The sequence below is a fragment of the Falco rusticolus genome, chromosome W, assembly GCF_015220075.1.
Source record: "Falco rusticolus isolate bFalRus1 chromosome W, bFalRus1.pri, whole genome shotgun sequence".
Classification (NCBI taxonomy): domain Eukaryota; kingdom Metazoa; phylum Chordata; class Aves; order Falconiformes; family Falconidae; genus Falco; species Falco rusticolus.
This window is the reverse complement of record NC_051209.1, coordinates 10,235,585-10,255,513: the sequence shown is the minus strand read 5'-3', so window position 1 is coordinate 10,255,513 and position 19,929 is coordinate 10,235,585. Positions and strand designations below refer to the sequence as shown.

At 42.5% G+C, this 19,929-nt stretch overlaps 2 long non-coding RNA genes across 3 annotated transcripts; one reads left to right on the top strand and one right to left on the bottom strand.

The window, feature by feature from the left end:
• Positions 1-266: 266 nt before the first annotated feature.
• LOC119140889 lies at positions 267-19,663 on the top strand. The gene is made up of 3 exons (XR_005101771.1): positions 267-1,249; positions 12,869-12,871; positions 19,654-19,663. It is a non-coding gene; the product is annotated as an uncharacterized LOC119140889 (long non-coding RNA).
• On the bottom strand, positions 3,872-7,879 carry LOC119140888. 2 transcript variants are annotated; one of them, XR_005101770.1, is made up of 4 exons: positions 7,673-7,879; positions 7,460-7,505; positions 4,910-4,969; positions 3,872-3,961 (listed from the first exon to the last, which is right to left on the bottom strand). It is a non-coding gene; the product is annotated as an uncharacterized LOC119140888 (long non-coding RNA). The 2 variants fall into 2 exon arrangements; XR_005101769.1 differs by lacking the exons at positions 3,872-3,961; positions 4,910-4,969 and having other exon boundaries at positions 6,350-7,505.
• Positions 19,664-19,929: the final 266 nt, after the last annotated feature.

Here is a 19,929-nt window from a genome sequence, read left to right as displayed (position 1 = left end):
TTCTAAGTAGGAAAAAGAGAAGGAACATTTAAAACTAACCTTCTACAGTGCTCATTTTTACTTGTAAGGAGTTTAAGAAATACTTTATGGAATAAAAACATTAAGAAACTGAGAAGTTAAAACAGTGGAGTTAAACCAAGTATTAATTTGTTCTCACTCAACAAGCTTATTCTAGCCACTTTTAATTTTACTGTATGTGTAATTAAATAATTAATGTAACTTCAGTTTAGCAAAAGAAATAGTTTGATTAGCTTGATTTTTTTCCCCCTTCATAAAGTTTAGTTCATCCTGGTGAAATGTAACAGCTAAATTCTCAATGAGCAGTGAAAGCAGAATACAGCCTTTGCATATGTTGTTATATTTAAAAAACAAAAAAAAGTAAAAACTTTGACGATTATGTATTTCAGTGTAGAAAGTGTTCATTACTTAAATATGCAATTTTCCTGCAAATTAGAATGGCTAAGGAGACACTTGTGTGTCCACTACTGCAAAGAAAGTATGTCAGTGGTCTGACAATTATATTTAGTATTTATTGTGCCAAAAACGGTGGTAGGGGAAGAGAGTCTGCCAAGTCTCATATTTTAAGCATCTTTGTAAACTGGGGCAAAATATAGTCTTTCTTAGATTGAAATTCTGACCAACAATCACATTTGGATAGTTTTAAGTTGCATTTTATGTTCTGGCCTGGAGGCTGGCTTTACAAAAGCAAGGTTCCTGTAGCAGTCAGTGAACTCAGTTTTGTAAAGCCAGCCTCCAGGCCAGAACATAAAATACAACTTAAAACTCTCCAAGTGCAGAAAAAGCAAATGTAATTACCCATTTAATTAATTTTCCTATTGTTAGTTCTGCAGTGTAACAAATTAAAATTTCATTTGGCTAGTTTTGAAAAGTTTACTATTTGTTGTGAAAATCCCTAACTGTCCTCGCCGTCGACAAGTGGCGCCCGAACAGGGACTGACGCCTTCATTATGTTCCCGTGAAGAGAGGACCCCCACTCCTCCTTCGGTGGACGACGTGCTTGTTGAGGCCCCGGTTGCAGCGTCCGGGAAGCGGGGAACTGGCTCCGAAGACATCGTTCGCCATCTCCCCGCTTGGACCTTCGGCAATAAGGTGGGGTCTGCCAGCCGAGAAGGAGGCTACCTAGCGAAATCGCTGCTCCGGACCAGACAATAGGGAGGTCGCGGAAATCCAACCTCGCCGGACAAGAAGGGGGGCGAGACTACAGAGTGCGCGCATCATGGAAAGAGAGGTAGCCTTTGAATTATTAAGATGCTTTTTAGAAAAGCGGGGAGTAGGCCCTTTAAAAGATCTGGCCGAGTTAATTACTATGGGAAAAGCGAAAGGGTTTTTTACAGACCCCGAAAAAATAGAGGAGTGGCGTGTGTTTGGAGACTGCTTGTGGGACTTAGTTATAGATGACGATAAGGCAGCAAAAAAAAAAAAAAAAAAAAAAATTGTATAAAAAGATAACAAGCAGAAAAGCGCCTTGCTGCAGCAGCAACAAGCCGACTTGCAAGCGCAGATCCTAATGCAGGAAAGATTATGCCATGTGAAAATTACATTCCAATACCCCCTTTATCACAAACAGTGCCCTCTACACCACCTATAGAGCCCACTGCACCACCTCCAGACCCTTCGTGTCCTCTGCCCCCCCCCCTCCGGCACAGTAGCCTCGGCCCCCCCCCCCCCCCCTCCAGCGCAGTAGCCTCGGGGGGGCCAGAGGGCGGAGACACATCTGACGAAAGTGCTGTTGAGGAAGAAAATAGCAGTGGGCAGTCAATACAAAATTCTAAAAACAAACAAACAAAAAAAAAATACAGTAAAACTGGTGCGTTCTACGTGCATTAATTGGCAAAAAATAGCACAAGAAGCAGCTGCTCAGGGAATATTTGATATTGCTGAGCAAGTCAACCCCCCACAAGTTTTCCCTGTAACGTATCAGATGAATGCCGCTAACCAAAGACAGGGAACCTGGGAGGCTTTGATTGGAAAATATTAAGTCAGTTACGTAGTACAGTGAATGAGTCAGGCCTCCACAGTGAGCCCACCAGATATGCCTAACTTTATGAAAGGGCCGTTATTGCGCCAATGTATTTTGGAGAATAGTAACAGTTACACCAAAGGCATTTTAGTAACCCTGCCCAAGATTCTTCTGTAGAAACAATGCTAGAGCAAATGAGTAGGGTGCCAGTAGGTCAGCAAGCCTTGCTAGTGGAAGCAATCCAAGCAGTAGGGAGAGATTTAGTGCAAGCCCAAAGTCAGGCTTTTGCAGCGCTTGCGCCTCTGCGCCCCCCTGGGGCTACCGCGCCCCCGAAGCCAGCGACCACCACGCACCGAGACTTCCTCTGTTATCGATGCGGGAAGCCAGGACATACCCGTGACCGATGTCGACAACGTCAAGTGTGGTGCCAAAATTGTCAGCGAGGAACCCACAACACCAACGTCTGTCGGCAGACGGGAAACGGGAAACCGAGCGCGAGGAGCTGCAGTGCGTCGACCCCAATCGCGACTCCTGTCACCTTCACGACACCCCCTCCAGGAGACATGACCAACTCTTATCGACAGACACCATGTTACAACCCGCCACCGGAGGGAGCCTCGGCCTTGACCTGGCAACAGCAGTAGATACAACATTAATTGACAACCAACCACAAAAAATCGCAACTCGTGTCCGAGGACCTCTGATAATTAATGGACAAAGTTATGGTGCTCTATTATTAGGGCGGTCTTCTGGTAGTTTAAAAGGGCTGTTGCAAAGTGTGTTGCTTATAGTAATAATTGTTATCATTGCACTCGTATGTTTAAGCTGTGCTCTCTCTTGTATTCGAAAATTACTCGAGCGTGTAACTGCACAAGTTTTGCTTGCGCAAAGAGAAAAAGGGGGAAATGTTGCAGAATGGCTGTGTGATCACGGCCATAACTCCCTTGAAGATCTTTGTGAAACAAAGTTAGCATAAGTTAGCTGAAGCAGGCCTTGTAGCTGTGCTGAGGCATGCTGATAAGGAAGCTGAGAAAAACACACTGACCTTGTGCCTAATGTTGTAAATAACTTTGAGGAATTCGCGTAGACAAGAGAGAAAAAAAAAATATATGTAGCTAGCTAACCGCAGAAACCGCAAGTAGGAGGACGTATGAAAATGTAACCCTTTAGAGCTTAGCCAATCAGCAGATGACTAGTAGGCGTAATTAACTGGAACTGTATATAAGACATAATCGCGCCGTAATAAATCGAAGCTTGCTTTATCACTCATATTGAGTTTGCCCACTTGACTTCCCTCGCCGTCGACACCTAACTACAATTTTTTTGTGATTGTCGATCAGATTTTCAGTCTAAGAACCATCTGCTGGTAAAAATCAATGACTATTTGATCCCTAATAAAACCTGAAGTAATATTTAATTCCATAGTTTGTCATATATTACACATAACAGCCTGCATACCATCTCAAAATGTGAGCTGTCACTTTGGTGTTGGTAGGAAAAGCTTCCTTATCCAGCAATTCCTCAGTTGTGTGAACAGAATATATTTTAACATGATTTCTATTCACAGCTAATAGAAAAATCAGAATAGAAAATTTAAGTAAATAGTTTCCCTTTTAATTCCTCACCCCCAACTATTCATTTATACATGGATCAACAAAGCATTTTGGTAAAAGTAGATTCCAAGACTAAAACTCCAGAATTTGCAAGTTTACTTTTGCAGATAGGAACGCTATAAAACAAGGAGCCAAACAGGAAAAAAGCTATATAATAGAATATATTTTTTTATTATTTTAAACATTCTTTGCTTCATCCCCCTCCCTCAAGTCAAAACAACTCCAAAGAATAAGACAATTATAATAATTTATGCAAATAATTTAACCTCACCTTTATAAGACTGTGTCCTTGAGAGCCTCACACTTTGGAAAATATTTTGTGCTAATGCACACCCTGTGCAATGCTACTTCAGACAAACTGTTGCCCCTGTAGAAATTAGCAGATATTTTGACTGTGAAAGTAGTATGATATAGCACCCAAAATATGTAATATTTATGTCAATACATGCATTCAGGCATACTTCAGTAATAGTTGCATCTTCAGTCAAGAATGTTATATGACTACAGAACATCTAATTTACCTAATTCTGCTTACCTTAAATAACCTTTTCATAAAAAAATATTTTCTTTGTTCTGCTGACTGATTCTCAGAGAATACCATATATAGAGAATGTTTAGATGTATAATATGTTTCATCATTAAAATTAGGTATTCATCAGCAGTAATAGCTCACAGTATTAAAAAATGGGCCAGCAAACCAGTAAAAATATAAACATAATTAGTAGTAAAGGAAATCACTAACTACTGCAATACTGTTCAATAAATACATTCCAACTAAGCATTTATAAATTCAGTTAGGCTGAGGCCTATCCTTTTTTTCTGGAACAGATTCCCACCACAAAGAAAAGCTATCTTTCTGGAAAACTTATTAAATAATAATAATAACTAGTTGGTGTCTTATTTACTTCCCTCAGAATAACATTAAATCTGTTTAACTTACTAAATGCAATGACTTATTTTATTTTTTTTAGGGGGGTGGTGGTGGTGTGAAATGATTGGATATTGCTTTGTTTGTATGTATTCCTACATGTTTAAAGTGTATTTTTCATACTTTACTAAACAATTTTTAAAATAAGCTAATTAAATAAACCTCACTACACAAAGGTTTTCATTTTTATTCAAATAACTCATGAAAAATCAAAGATCCAACATACAGAGGTTTCCAGAGTACATCAATCATTGCATGGCAAATTCCTGTAATCTCAAAAAGTATGCCTTAGGTGAGTCATATTTATGAATGGGTGTTGGAAATGGGGAAAGGTTTGTATTTATATTAAAAATTTACTGATTCTTTGCTAAAGCAACTAACTCTTACCATTTTTAGATTTTAAGTCTTTGGATCGCAGTTTCTCTCAAGTAGCACAAGGAGAACAATCTGAAAATAATTTTAAAAAAAGAGAAAAAAAAACACCTGTAATTTCAAGTGGCACAACATTTTAAAGGCTTTTTCCCAGTATAATAGTGAATGAGCCAAGTATAAGTTTCAGTGATTAAGATTAAAGTCGTGCAAATTATTCTAACCAGATCTTCTATTCGTGCTTATCTGCACTTCAGTGGTCTGTAAGCTTAAATATAGGACAAAGGAATCTCTGGTACCTTTGCAAACCCCTATGGTATTTTTAGCAGTTCATACCTCTCTGAAGAGCACTAGACCTAATGGCTAACACACTTAAAAATCATTCAAGTGGACAAAAATCCATCATCCTATGCTTACCGTAAAGGTGGTCCATTGTTCCCATGCACACTACAAAGTGTTGGGGGTTTTGCAATTAAGAAACAAGCATAATAGCGTCAGGCTTTCACAATGCAATGGCCCAGTGAATGATGAATGATGTGCCACTTATCTAAAGAATGATATACTTATGTTTATCTAAAAGTTGGGAAACGTCCAAAGACCCTTATTGTTGACATAAAGGATGTACTAATTGCTAAGTCCTTGGATTTTTGTTATCTTTAAGAAGGCCATCTGGTCCTAAATTCTTGTTGTTTATGCAATGTGGCAAAGACAAGGACTTTAAATCATGGTCACTAGTTTAGCAAGGAACAGTCTGTGCAGAGACAAAGAGGTAAAAAGTTCACTGGAGGAAGACTCAAGATCTTCATCCTGAAGACCCCCAGACGACCACTCCTCAAGGACATTGCGCAGGTGTGAGATATGTAAATGAGTTCCCGGAATTGTAATGAATATGTAAACGATTTCCCAGAAAATTAATGAATAGGTATGAGTAGCCTGTATAAAGAAGAGACTGAAAAGTCCCCTCGGTGTGCATGACTTTGGTGGAGCGATCCCCCATGCACCCAGCGCTGCTGAATAAAGATATCCTCAGCTCGCATATCGGTGACCGATTCTTTAAATCACCAGAGAGTAGGCATTTTTGGAAATGACAGTGCATTACATAACCTACAGTTTTCTCTCCCTTTATGCCACACATACACACTCCTACTTTAAATGGGGGTGAGGGAGGAAAAAACCCCCAGTAGGTACTATCTCATTTAAATGGCACCTTAGCACCTTAAATTACTACTTTATTAATTGACTGTATTTGTAGCATAACTCCTTTACCAGTTTTTATATAGTGACAAAAATTAAAGTTCTCTTCTATTAATTATATATTTCTTACCTATAGTGTGTATGTATGAAATATAATTAGGTATGAGTCATGTATTTACATATAAACACAACACATACAGATTGGATATAAAATTGCACATATCTATATGTTATAGTTGAAATTGAAATAACTAGAGTCTGAAATAAATTTACTAAGTATTTATTAAGGCAGGAAATCAAAAACAGCACGCTGGGTGGCCGGGGAGTCACAGCTCCATCCAGGCTCGCAAATTCTGACAAGTAACACAGCCCTTTTATCCTCAACTTCAAGGCCGGTTTAAGCAAACAGTTATGCTCTCAGTCCCGTAGCAAGAAGCTGTATATTACAAAACTAATCTATTTTTACACTAAGGTCTAGACGAAGACAAAGGTTGTCATAGTAACATGAGATTATGGTTTAACATTTGCCTTGAGAAAGTACATCTCGCAACCTCATGGTTAACTCTTTTCTTGCCAGACAGAATGTTCTGAAATCTGTTGCAGCAAGATCATTCCTTTTGTTAAAAGCCCATTTGATCAGCAAATCACCCTTAGTTACTTATTACATATAGGTGTACACAGAAACATTTGTAAGAAAGCACATCGCTAAATGTATACCAAAATGCATTTGTTTTGATGGGGTTTTGTTTGGTAGTTTTTTTCCCGAAAAGAACCACCCAAAAATTAACTGCTGCATATGCAAAAATGCAGAAAGCTTTTGCAAGAATGATTGCTTTCTAAAAATAAGCCCCAGCAGTGTGAGAGGAATCCAGTAACAGAGAGAAGATTCATTTTACAAGGGAGAACAGAGACAGTAAACCCATCTGAGAGCCTTTCATGCATGCTAAAAAAGCATGCATAATACAAAGTGCATTATGTTCATAAATGCATTTTGGTGTTTTTGAAGTGCAAGAGCAGGGGAAAAAAATCCCAACAGACTTAGAAAACCACATTTTCCTTTGAACGTGTGCAGAAAAATCCCCAGCCTAGAAATTCAGTCTTAAAGGATAAAGACAAACAGTTAAATATATATATTGCACATTTCCCATCTTTAAGAAAGCCTTTTTGAAAATGTGCACTGAAAGGGGGGAAGCGGGGAGCCAAACTGCAGCAAAGTCCAGTTAAGGGCAAAAGGAAAGGAAACAAAGAAAAAGAGAAATAATTTTTTAAAAAACCAACCAAAACAAAACAAAAAACCCAAAATGAAAAAAACCAAGCCCAAACCAAAAAAAAAATCCCCAAACATAACTGTGGATTGGAATTGCATATACTTACAGACGAAATCCCCAGCTCCCTGCTCAATTTGTCCTTTCTACATGATCTGAAACACAAATGTGAATTAAAAAAAAGGACAGCACGCTACATAATTTATAGTTGCATTAGTGGAGAGAGGGTAGGGGATGTGGGAAGAATGACTGCGTCTCTTCCAAAGTGCAGCCTTCAAGGAAAAAAAGAAAGGGGTGGGGGTGACGGGGGAAAGTCTCTCACCCTCTCTCTCAGGATGGGTTTCGGCTGCCAGTGCTGGTTATATCGAACAATGAGCAAATTTTGATGGTAGCTAGCTGGCTCTCAGCTCATCCCCCTCTCCTCCCATTCCCTACTTACACATACACACTCTGCCCGCTTCCTCCCGTCCGCAATAATCCTCAACCCCACGTTCCCCAGCTGTCTGGGAACCAGGGCAGCGCCCGCCCCGCCGCGGGCCGTAGCTCCGCCGGCCGCCGCGGGCTGGGCCTGGGTCAGGCGCCGTTAGCGCCCCCCAAGGCACAGAACTGCCACTGCCCGCGACGCTGAAGAGCCGTGGGCCGTTAGCGTGTCCCTGCGCGGGGGGACAAGGTGCACCCCTCACAGCAAGGACTTGAACGGTGACCAAGTTACAACAATTTAAAGGTATATCCATTACAGTCCCCATCTCGGTCCCTTTGGACTAGGCTATAAGGTTTAACACTGCAATGAATTTTTCCTCTTGCTGTTATCCCAAATCTGGGTTCTTCACCCAATGTGCAAGAGATGATCCACACACAGAGCTGAGATTTGTTTATTGCACATCTGCACAGAGATGGGTACTAGGTGGTAAATCCACATAGCTATCACACCTCTTAACACATGGCAAAACATTTTATACACCTTGAACAATTGTTTATAATTACGTTTAATCACACTTAATTCTCATTGGTTCTTATAAGCCTTGTCTCCATTTAAAGGTACGGTGTTCTTTATTTTCACTGTGCATGTTCTGTGGGGAGGGGGCTTTGTTAGTAGGGGGCTTTCTTTGCTCCAGGGTGGATCTTTTAGTATGCTAATTAGGACTGTTCACACATAGTTCCAGCAATTTTCTGTTTAGTCTCATTAACTGTTTGGTTCATCTTGAGCTTATCTTGTTATTTTATGGTGTCTGTCCCTTCTCCTAAGGCCATGTCTTGTTAACTGTAAGCATTAACTAACACTAACATTGTTGCGTAAAAAAAGATGGAGTAATTTGGCAGAAAGTAAACCCCCTTGCTTTCTAAGTCTCCTCACCGGAATGGGAAGTTAGGTGCGGCTAGGTTTAAATTCTGAGTGATATCCAATATGCCACTACCAGCCCAGTTGCGTTTAATATGTAAATTAAGCTACCATGATTCTGGATACACTAATAGCAGTCTGCACCTTCAGTCCAGTTGTGCTCATGAACTAGCATGGCCGCGCTCCAGGGTTTGGTTGTGTTCAGTGAGAAACTTTGACCACTGGCTACTTAAACAGTGCAGTTTTATTTGTGCAACAGATATGTAAGTTTTTTGGATTGCCAGTGATATGACTGCAAGAAAGCACGTGCAAATATGATGTTATTAAGTATAAAACACGTTAAAAGTTATAAATAATACACTTGGCTATAAAAGTTAGGGAGTAACTCTCTAGAGAGATTTCTAACATTCCCGAGAAAAAGTACTTAGTCTAAATCTCACCTAAGGCATCCCAAGGGGGTGAGAAGCAAGGCTCAGCCCGTTGGCTGATCCCGGTAGTCAGAGGCAGTCTGAAATGGAGTTTCCCTTGACTTGCTCACAGTGATATCTTCTCCCAAAAAATCCCCATTTCCCTGGCTATTTTTATATCCTTTCTACCTTCAAGGTGGAGTTTGAGTGACTGTAGTCATACATACCTTTTATCATGATTGGTGTAAATTTATCTCGCTTCACGTTTAAAGGTATAGTTTACAAAAAATCAAGAACACAGACTCAAAGAGGAGTGGTCGCACCTCGGAGGCGGGTAGCCTTCGGGATGGAGGTGTGTTTTGGTATTAAAATGACATTTAAACGAGCAAAGTTCACCAAAAGGTAGCACTTTGTCAAGGTCTCAAAAAACTGTTGGCTCAGGGGACCAGATGGGCCGCTTATCAGTTCTAGAGGACCATTTCTTCCCATTTATCATCACGGATCATGGCCATGGAGTCTCCACTCCGCTCTACCCTCTATGGTATGTTGCAGGGAGTTGCTGTGTCAGCGGATTCCTCGCATGTCTGCTGCAGCTATGTCCCATCCTCAAAGCTCTTTGATTTTATACTTTTCCTTTATAGGTGAACAATGCTACGTTTTTCATATAAATCTTAATTTTCAGATGCAAACCTTATTTTTTCTAGTATTTCCACAAACATCCTCTGTTTTTCAAAATTTTCTTGTTTTTCACTATAGATACTTACATATTTGTTTTTAAAAGTAATTCTTATATCATTGCCTCTAGCTGAGTTAGCAGTGAGAAGTTCCTGCTATATTACCTTTGATATATGGCAGCCCCAGCAGTGGTGACATACAGCATCATGTAACATTGATATCATACAACACAAATCATGGGTTATTTTCACCCAGGTTTAAATCACCTTCAGGTACACATTGGACTTCTGCATTACCTACCAAGTGCACCCAAGTCCTTGAGCAAAAGCAATACCATGGATAGATTTCCCTTTTCCTGAGGAAGGGATAATCCAGTCTGGTTTTTTCCAGTCAATTCCTTATATGTACTATGGGAACCTTATTTCCTTCTACAGTGTGCAGGGGTTTTGATTGGGCAGGGCCAGATCCTCTAGCGTTAAGTAGCCAAGTGGCTTCTGCTAAATGTGTATCCCAATGCTTGAATGCCTCAGCACCCATTCCTCTCAGTGTAGTTTTTAAACAGTTCATTGTATTGTTCAGTTTTCCCAAAGGCTGGTGCATGATAAGTGATGTGATACACCGATTCAACGCTATGCTCCTTAGCCCAGGTGTCTATGAGGTTGTTTTGGAAATTAGTCTCGTTATCTGATTCAATTCTTTCAGGAGTGCTATGTCACCATAAAACTTGTTTTTCAAGGCCCAAGATAGTATTCTGAGCAGTGGCATGGGGCACAGGGTATGTTTCCAACCATCCAGTAGTTGCTTCCAACATTGTAAGTACATGGTGCTTGCCATGGTGGGTTCATGGCAGTGTGATATAATCAATCTGCCAGGTTTCCTCATATTAATATTTCAGCCATCATCCTCTATACCAAAAAGGCTTTAACTGCTTGGCTTGTTTGATTATGGCACATGTTTTACATTTATGGATAACCTGTGCAATGGCATCAATGGTCATGTTTACCTCTCAATCACAAGCCCATTTGTATGTTGCATCCCTTCCTAGATGTTCTGATGTGTCATGGGCCCATCAATTTATAAATAGCTCACCCTTATGTTCACAGTTCAAATCCTGGATGCATAAAAAGAAAGATGCACAGCAGGTCAAGGGAGGTGATTCTTCTCTATTCTGCTCGGGTGAGACCCCACCTGAAGTACTGCAGCCAGCTCTGGAGTCCTCAGTACAAGAAAGACATGGACCTGTTAGAGCAGGTCCAGAGGAGGGCCACAAAGATATTCATCAGAGGGATGGAACATCTCTCCTATGAGGAAAGGTTAAGAGAGTTGGGGTTGTTCAGCCTGAAGAAGAGAAGGCTTTGGGGACACCTTATTGTGGCCTTTCAATATATAAAGGGGGCTTATAAGAAAGCTGGAAAGAGACTTTTTACCAGGGCCTGTAGTGATAGGACAAAGGGCAATGATTTTAAATTAAAAGAAGGTAGATTCAGAGTAGATATAAGGAAGAAATTTTTTTACAATGAGCATGGTGAAACATCAGAACAGGTTGCACAGAGAGGTTGTAGATGCCACATCCTTGGAAACATACAAAGTTGGAAACATACATCTAGTTGAAGATGTCCCTGATCACTGCAGGGGAGTTGGACTAGATGATCTTTAAAGGTCCCTTCCAACCCAAACCTGTAGTTTCCCAGGTAGTCCTTTTTTCCTCTTTTAAAAATGGGGGCTATGTTTCCCCTCTTCCAGTCTGTGGGAACTTCACCAGACTGCAACCACTTCTCAAATATGATGGATAGTGGCTTAGCCACTTCATCTGCCAGCTCCCTCAGGACCTACTGATGCATCTCATCAGGTCCCATGGACTTGTGCACCTTCAGGTTCCTTAGATGGTCTCAAACCTGATCTTCTCTTATGGTGGGCAGTTCTTCATTCTCCCAGTCCCTGCAATTTGCCTTCTGTGACTGAGGCAGTGTGGCTGGAGTACTTTCTGGTAAAGACTGAGGCAAAAAAGTCATTGAGTACCTCAACCTTCTCCATGTCCTGGGTAACCAGGTCTCCTGTTTCCTTCTGGAGAGGGCCCAAATTTTCTCCAGTCTTCTTTTTACCACTGACATACCTATAGAAGTTTTTCTTGTTGCCTTTGATGTCCTTGGCCAGATTTAATTCCGTCAGGGCTTCAGCTTTCCTAACCTGGTCCCTGCCTGCTCAGGCAATGTCTCTGTATTCCTCCCAGGTTACCTGTCCTTGCTTCCACCCCCTGCAGGCTTCCTTTTTGTGTTTGAGTTTGTTCAGGAGCTCCTTATTCATCCACAGAGGCCTCTTGGCCTGACTTCCTCTTTGTTGGGATACATTGCTCCTGAACTTCGAGGAGGTGATTGTTGAATATTAACCAGCTTTCTTGGGCTCCTCTTCCCTCCAGGGCTTTATCCCATGGTACTCTACCAAGCAGATCCCTGAAGAGGCCAAAATCTGCTCTTCTGAAGTCCAGGATAGTGAGCTTGCTGTGTGCCCTCCTCACTTCCCTAAGGACCTTGAACTCTACCATTTCATCGTCACTGCAGCCAAGACTGCCCTTGAGCTTCACATTCTCCACCAACCCCTCCCTGTTGGTGAGAACAATGTCCAGCATAGCACCTCTCCTCACTGGCTTCTCTATCACTTGGAGAAGGAAGCTATCATCAAAACATTCCAGGAACCTTCTGGATTGCTTATGCCCTGCTGTATTGTCCCTCGAACAGATATCAGAGTACTTGAATTCCCCCACGAGGACCAGGGCTTCTGAACATGAGGCAGCTCCTATCTGTCTATATAGGACCTCATGCACTCTGTCTATTTGGTTGGGATGCCTATAGCAGACCCCCACTGTAACGTCACCTGTCCTTGCCCTCCCTTTAACCCTGACCCATAAGCTTTCAATCGGCTCCGCATTCATCCCCAGGCAGAGCTCCATGCAGTCCAGGAGGTCATTGACATAGAGGGTGACACCCTCCCCTCTTTTCCCCTGCCTGTCCTTCCTAAAGAGCCTATATCCTTCCATTCCAACACCCCAGTCATAGGAGTGTCGTGGTTTAACCCTGGCCAGCAACCAAGCACCACGCAGCCAGTGACTCATTCCCCCTCACCCAGAGGGATGGGGAGGAGGATCAGAAAGGAATGTAAAACTCAAGGGCTGAGATAAGAAAAATTTAACAGGTAAAGCAAAAGCCAGGCACACAAACAAAGCAAAGCAAGGAATTCATTCACTACTTTCCATCAGCAGGCAGGTGTTCAGCCACCTTCAGGAAAGCAGGGCTCCATCATGTGTAAGGTTTACTCGGGAAGACAAACGCCATAATGCCAAATGTCCCTACCTTCCTTCTTCTTCCCCCAGTTTATATACTCAGCAAGACATCATATTGTGGATAACTGGCTAGCTGAAAAGGGTCACATAGACATAGTCCAGCTGGCTGGACAAAAATGCACATTGCTCTCAGCTTATCTGAAGTAAAGCAAAAATAACTGTCTTTGGCTGTTCTTGTTACACAGTAACAGGAAGATTTTGGTGGGAAAAGAATGTTGCAGGTGGGAACAGAAAACTACAGAAGAGAAACAAGGGGCGGGCTTGGTATTTAGGCAACTAACCAATAATGAGCTTAACTTTTGTAATATGTATGAGCTAATTATAACAAGGCATAAAAGGTGACTGTAAGGGACAATAAACGAAGTCTGCTGATCACTCATATTGAGCGACTGCGTCTTCCCTCCGTCGCGACAAATGGCGCCCGAACAGGGACCCTAGAGAGGGCTGAACCTGCGAGCCACGGTTCGACGGAGATTCGGGTACCGGTCCTGAAAGCAGCGCAGGAGGCGGAAGGGCACAGTCCCCGCGCCCGGGAGCACCTACAGAGGGTCCCGCCGGCCACGCGTCGCCGGAGTCTCGCAAAGGCTGCAACAGCGCTGACGAAGGTATGGAGAGACAAGCGACGTACGATTCGCTCATATGCTTTTTAGAAAAGCGGAGCGTTCGGGACATAGATTGTAAAAAGGAATTACTCGGGTTATTAGCGTATGGGATAGCATCCGGGACCCCCGCGGCAGCGGCGAGCGGCGGCGCAGCCCGGCAGGCCCCTTCCCAGCCGCGGTTTCTCTCCAAGGCGGCACCCCCCACCCCCACCCCCCCCTCCGATCGGCGCCATGGCAATGCAAGCGGCCAAGCGAGCTGACATCTGGCTGCCCCCAGAGGTCAATCGGGTCCTTTATATTCGGAACCTGCCGTATAAAATCACAGCGGAGGAAATGTATGATATCTTTGGGAAATATGGACCTAGTCGACAAATCAGAGTTGGAAACACTCCTGAAACAAGAGGAACAGCTTAAGCTTCTCAAGGAAAAATACGGACTTGATTACAATCCCACCAAAAAAAAAAAAAAAAAAAAAAAAAAAAAAAAAAAAAAAAAAAAAAAAAAGAGCTTCAGATGTCACCTACAAGAAATGGGTTTCTGCCTTGAACTAGCAAACATTTCTGTGTTTAAAAAGAAGCCTTTTTGCCTTGATGGAGATAATTTATTCTGTATTCTGTATTTATGCTGTATTCTGAATGTGGAAATTGGTTGGGACTAGGAGGCTGGCTTAAAGGCATTTTGCAAACGGGATTATTATTTTTGATCGTTATTGTAATAATAGTTTCTTGATCAAAACCAGCCAACACTATTTGTAAGCATTAGGCATATCTGAAGAGAATGCCTTTATTTGAATCAGCAGTTAAGGTGTAGTTTAGTCTGAGGCTGTGGTTTTATCTGCTTCTGGTGAATTTTTGAAGTGATGAAATCAGAGATACAAGGTATACTAAGAGTTATGAGGTAATAAGGTAATAATCTAAGTAAGGGTGCTGTCTTTTATATCTACAAGTGCAATATGCTTTTATGTAGCAGAGAGAAACTTTAACAATAATGTTGCTTGAGCAAGATGTGCATGTGACAACTTGGGAAAAGGGATATCACAACTGGAGTGCAACAGTGTTTCTACGTCTGGCAGAGTGAAATCTTTCAAGCCCTGAATTTAGACAGTCTAAAATAAATTGTTAGTATTCAGAAAACCCATCTTAGGCCTCTTTTGCTTACATAGTGTTATGGAAGTCAACTGCTATTGTAGAGAATTAATGATTTTTTAATACATATTAACAAATACTACTATTTTAACTTGAGGCAGTTGAGCGAGAAATTCTCACGTGTAGCATTTGAGGGAATGTCAGCATAAATCGCACTTACATTAAGACTGCATTTTTAATTACTGTACTCGTTAAGATTCGATGATGCCATAAGGCTAAGGCCTTTTATCACAGATTGGTTCTGAACTAAAAGGTGTGTGCACATGTAGATATGCACATTTGTGTTATTTTCCTTAACTGGCTACAAAGTAATATAATTAGGTTGGGGACTAGATCTTGGGAATTTACCTATTATACTTCTGTTTGTTAAGGAACGTGCATAACATACAGCACCCATGTAGGCTTGGCTTGTGGCATAGTTGTCAAATTTAGCATAGACATTCAGACAGATAAGCAACGTACTCTTCTTGTGTGTATCACCTACAAGCCATTATGGCTTAGTGTGTAAATCTGTATGTAACTATTGAAAAATCCACTTATGAATGTATATAGCTTAGAACTAATTTTTTCCCTTTGTTAATTCTTTGATATCGATGAGGAATTCTTCAGAAAATGTATGGACTGGTTGGTTGCATAAGGGCAGTTGTTATTTGGACAGAAAATTGTTAATGGTCAGGGATTTTCCACTAAAATATTTGCAAATATTCCTAGTAAAACATCAGTTTGGTTTCTTTTTGGGTTTTGAGCTTGCATTAGTCCATGTTCAGAACTTTAAAATTACCTTTGAATTTTTTAAACTTTTTATATCACTGGAACAGAAAGAGCATCTAAATTAAAGCTTCAAGCTAACTTTATTTTTCAAGTATTTCAGGAATTATACTTCTGAACTGAGATTTTATAAGTTGGCTGTGTATTTTCCTGTGTTAAAACGCTGTTATTGAAAATGGTCAACCAAGCCTATGTCGCCCAAAATAAAAACGGGGGAATTGTGGATAACTGGCTAGCTGAAAAGGGTCACATGGACATATTCTAGATGGCTGGACAAAAATGCACATCGCTCTCAGCTTATCTGAAGTAAAGCAAAATACACTGTCTTTGGCTGTCCTTGTTACACAGTAACAGGAAGATTTTGGTGGGAAAAGAATGTTGCAGGTGGGAACAGAAAACTACAGAAGAGAAACAAGGGGCGGGCTTGGTATTTAGGCAACTAACCAATAATGAGCTTAACTTTTGTAATATGTATGAGCTAATTATAACAAGGCATAAAAGGTGACTGTAAGGGACAATAAACAAAGTCTGCTGATCACTCATATTGAGTGACTGTGTCTTCCCTCCGTCGCGACATCATATGGTATGGAATACCTCTTTGGCTAGTTTGAGACACCTGTCCTGGCTGTGTCCCCTCCAAATTTCTTGTGCTCCTCCAGTCCTCTGGCTGGCAGGGCCCAAGAAACTGAAAAGTCCCTGACTTAGTATAGACATTACACAGCAACAACTAACAATATCAGTGTGATGTCAACTTTATTCTCATACTAAATACAAACCACAGCACCATACTAGCTACTAAGAAGAAAACTAACTCTATTCCAGATGAAACCAGGACAGTATCCACCCCTTATTCCATACCATTTATGTCATGCCACACTTCCCAATACCACCTCATTAACCACCATCACCCTTCCCATCCTTTGATATATTGTGCAGATATCTTTCCCCTAGTCTATGCACCACCCCTGTAAAAATGTCTATCAAATGTCCACAAAATGTCCATAGAATTCATTTAGTCCATGAACACGATCTCTTATGGTGGTCACTCAGGAGAAGAGAGGTTGTGTGTTGTATGGGGTTATCGGGCATCAAAACCAGCTCAGGTTGGGTCACTGCTGCACTTGCACTGCTTCTTGTAAGGCTTGTCCTCCAATGGTTCAGGTGTTTGCTGCTATAGTCTTTCCTATAACATGAAACTCAAATCATGGGTTACAACAATGTAAAGGTATATCCATTACAATCTCCAAACCTGGTCCCTTCGGACCAGCCCATAGGGTTTAACATTGCAGTGTTTTTCTGTCTGGTGGCCAGGAAATATAAATATTCACCACAATTTTTTTCCTTTTCTTTCTTTTTACTTAAACAAAAGTTACTCCCCTTGCCCCTGCTCCGGCTTGGACTTATCCACAGACTGCAGTCCCTTAGGGTTGTACCTGCTCCAAGTGGAGCCTCAGCTACAAGCCACAATCTCTCCAGGGGCCATGACCATAGACCTGCTCCAGCGTGGCCTTACCCACAGCCACAGTCCTTTCAGAAGTAAATCAGGTCCAGCATGGCCTTATCCCTGGCCACAGTCCCTTCAGGGCTGTACCTGCTCTGTCATGGGCTTATTCACGACCACACACTTTGCGGTGCTCCAGCATGGACTCATGCACAGCCACTGATGCTTCAAGGTGTACCTGCTGTTGCATGGACTAATCCACAGCCCCAGATGCTTCGAGGTGTACCTTCTCCAGCATGGACTTGTCCTTGGGCCACAATTCCTTCAGAGGCATACCTGCTGCAGCACAGACATAAGCATGGCCACAGACACTCTGAGATATACCTGCTCAGGCATGGGCTTATTCACGGCCACAGGGGCTTTGGAGTGTCCTGCTCCCATGTGGACTCATCCACAGGTCACAGTCCCTTTGACTCAAGTTCAAACCGGAGTCCCAGCCTGTCCAGTACAGGAGCACAGAAACAGCAGCCATACCCTGGCCATCTGTCAGCCCAGGCGCATCAACATTGCTGTTATCAGAATGTTCCTGGGCACAGCACAGTAAAATGATAAGCAGTACAGCAAGCAGCAGAAGCAAGAAGCAGCCACTAACGAGCACTAGACTCTAATATACAGTAAGGCAAGAAAGCCCCATGGTAAGCACAGAAACCTGTCCCTTAATAGCTAAACAGCAATAACAGCTATAAATTGAATCTAGCACATTCTAATCAAATCTGTTGTTTTCTCGAACCCTTAGAGCCCCACATTGGGCACCAAAAGGGACTGTCGTGGTTTAACCCCAGCTGGCAACCAAGCACCATGCAGCCGCTTGCTCACTCCCCCCTCACCCAGAGGGATGGGAAGGAGAATCAGAAAGGAATGTAAAACTCAAGGGTTGGGATAAGAACGATTTCCTGTGTGAGGTCCTTCAGATTATGAGACTGAGTGTAATGAGCGGCAACAGTGGTGATGGCTGTGCTGGGGGATGTTTGAAGTTTTGAACAGTGATGGCGGTGCCCAAGGTAGCAGAGACAGGCAGGGATAGCCTGCGATCCAGATCACATTGAGATAGGTGGGAAGAGTCTGGGGATCTGGATCAGACACCGGTAAAGGTGAGCCTTTGGGATCAAAGAGAAGGAAGCCTGACTGCTGTGGAGTTAGAGACTGAGGGTAACGGGCGATAGTGGCAGAGTACATGGCCAGATGTGGCAGCAGCCTGCAGCGGCGGTGGGTCCAGAGCGGGTCTGGCTAGACAGCAGTGATGGTCGTGCCGGGGGAAGGTGCGGGAGCAGCGTGGTGCCGCGGGCGGCTCCCGCCGTTGCTGCTGCTTCTCAGCCTGGTGGTATTCTTGCCATCATTTATGTGCTCATTGAAGTTGTCTCCACTTGTAGAAGAAATGGGTGACCACAAGGATGTTAAGAAGTTTTTCAGGACATGGAATGATGTGTTAGTGCTGTATTCTAGATCTGCTGCTGCTGAAAGCTCACTCAGGTTACTGTCCAGTGTGACCCAGGAGGTGAAAGGACGACATACTATAAGCTCATTAGAATTTCCCTCTGAAGTAAACAAAATCCCAGATTTCAAGAAAGCAGATGAGAAGAAAGGTGATCAGCCCCCAGAAGCTGAAAAGCTCAAGATAGAATTGAAGAAGGAATATGTGTATAAGTTCAGGGACAAATTGTCTGGACTGTATGAAAAGTTTATTTGTGAAAAAGTTGTGATGTTTGTTAAAAACATAAGGTATGAAATGTTAAAAAGGAAAAGAAAAAAGGGGGGAATTGTAGAGGAATTATAGAGGACTGTATGAGAAGTTTATTTGTAAAAAGTGGGTGATGATTGGTAAAAACATGAGGTATGAATTGTTAAAAGAAAAAAAAGAAAAAAGGGAATTGTAGAGGAATGAAGCTGGGTTAATTAACATTGATAACATACAGCTGTGGGCTGGCTTGGGGCAGTGGGTTGGCTGATGTAGATAAGGTGCAGCTGTGGCTGGTTCTGTTAAGTGGTTGGGCAGCTAAGGAAGAGAGAGTAGCTAAGGAAGAGAGAGTAGCAAGAAGCAGTGAGAGCATGCTCTGGATGAGGAGAGACAAGGAGAAGGCAGTAGAGGGACTGGCATGAAGAGTATGTTGGTATGAGCTGGTAAAAGACCTTGTTGTAGCTTGACAGTTTGGCTGGTGTTGTGACAACTTACTGGCTGGAGTGGCAGGAATTCCTTTGTGCTGCAGTTCAACCTGCTCTCATTCTGTCCTGCAATCCCTCTCCAGGCTTTGGGAATCTATTGCTGGCACTGGCATCAAATTGGTAGGAGTGTGATGGATTGAGGATCCCCTCCCCTGGCATCCTTAGTTTAAAGCACTCTTCACCAGCTTGTCAATTCTATGACCAAAGATGCTCTTCCCCTTCTCTGAGAGATGGACCTCATCAACCCCCAGTAGACCAGGCTTCTCAATGTGAGTCCCATTATATAAGTAGCTATGTTGGGTCTGGCTGAGATGGAGTTAGCTTTCCCCATAGCAGCCCTCAGAGTGCTGTGCTTGTATTGATAGCTAGAAAGGTGGTGATAATACACCAGTGTTTTGGCTACTGCTGAGCAGTGCTCCCACAGCATCAAGGCTGTCTCCAACCTTCTCCCTTCCACCTCACCATTAGGCTAGGGGTGGGCAAGATCTCGGGAGGGGACTGGACTGGAGAGCTGATCCAAACTGATCAAAGGGATATTCAATCCAATATGACCTCTGGCCAAGACAAAGGGGTGGGGGGGTGGTTGCGCATTCACTATTACAACAATTATAACGTTTGTCTACCAGAGCAACCACTATGCGTATT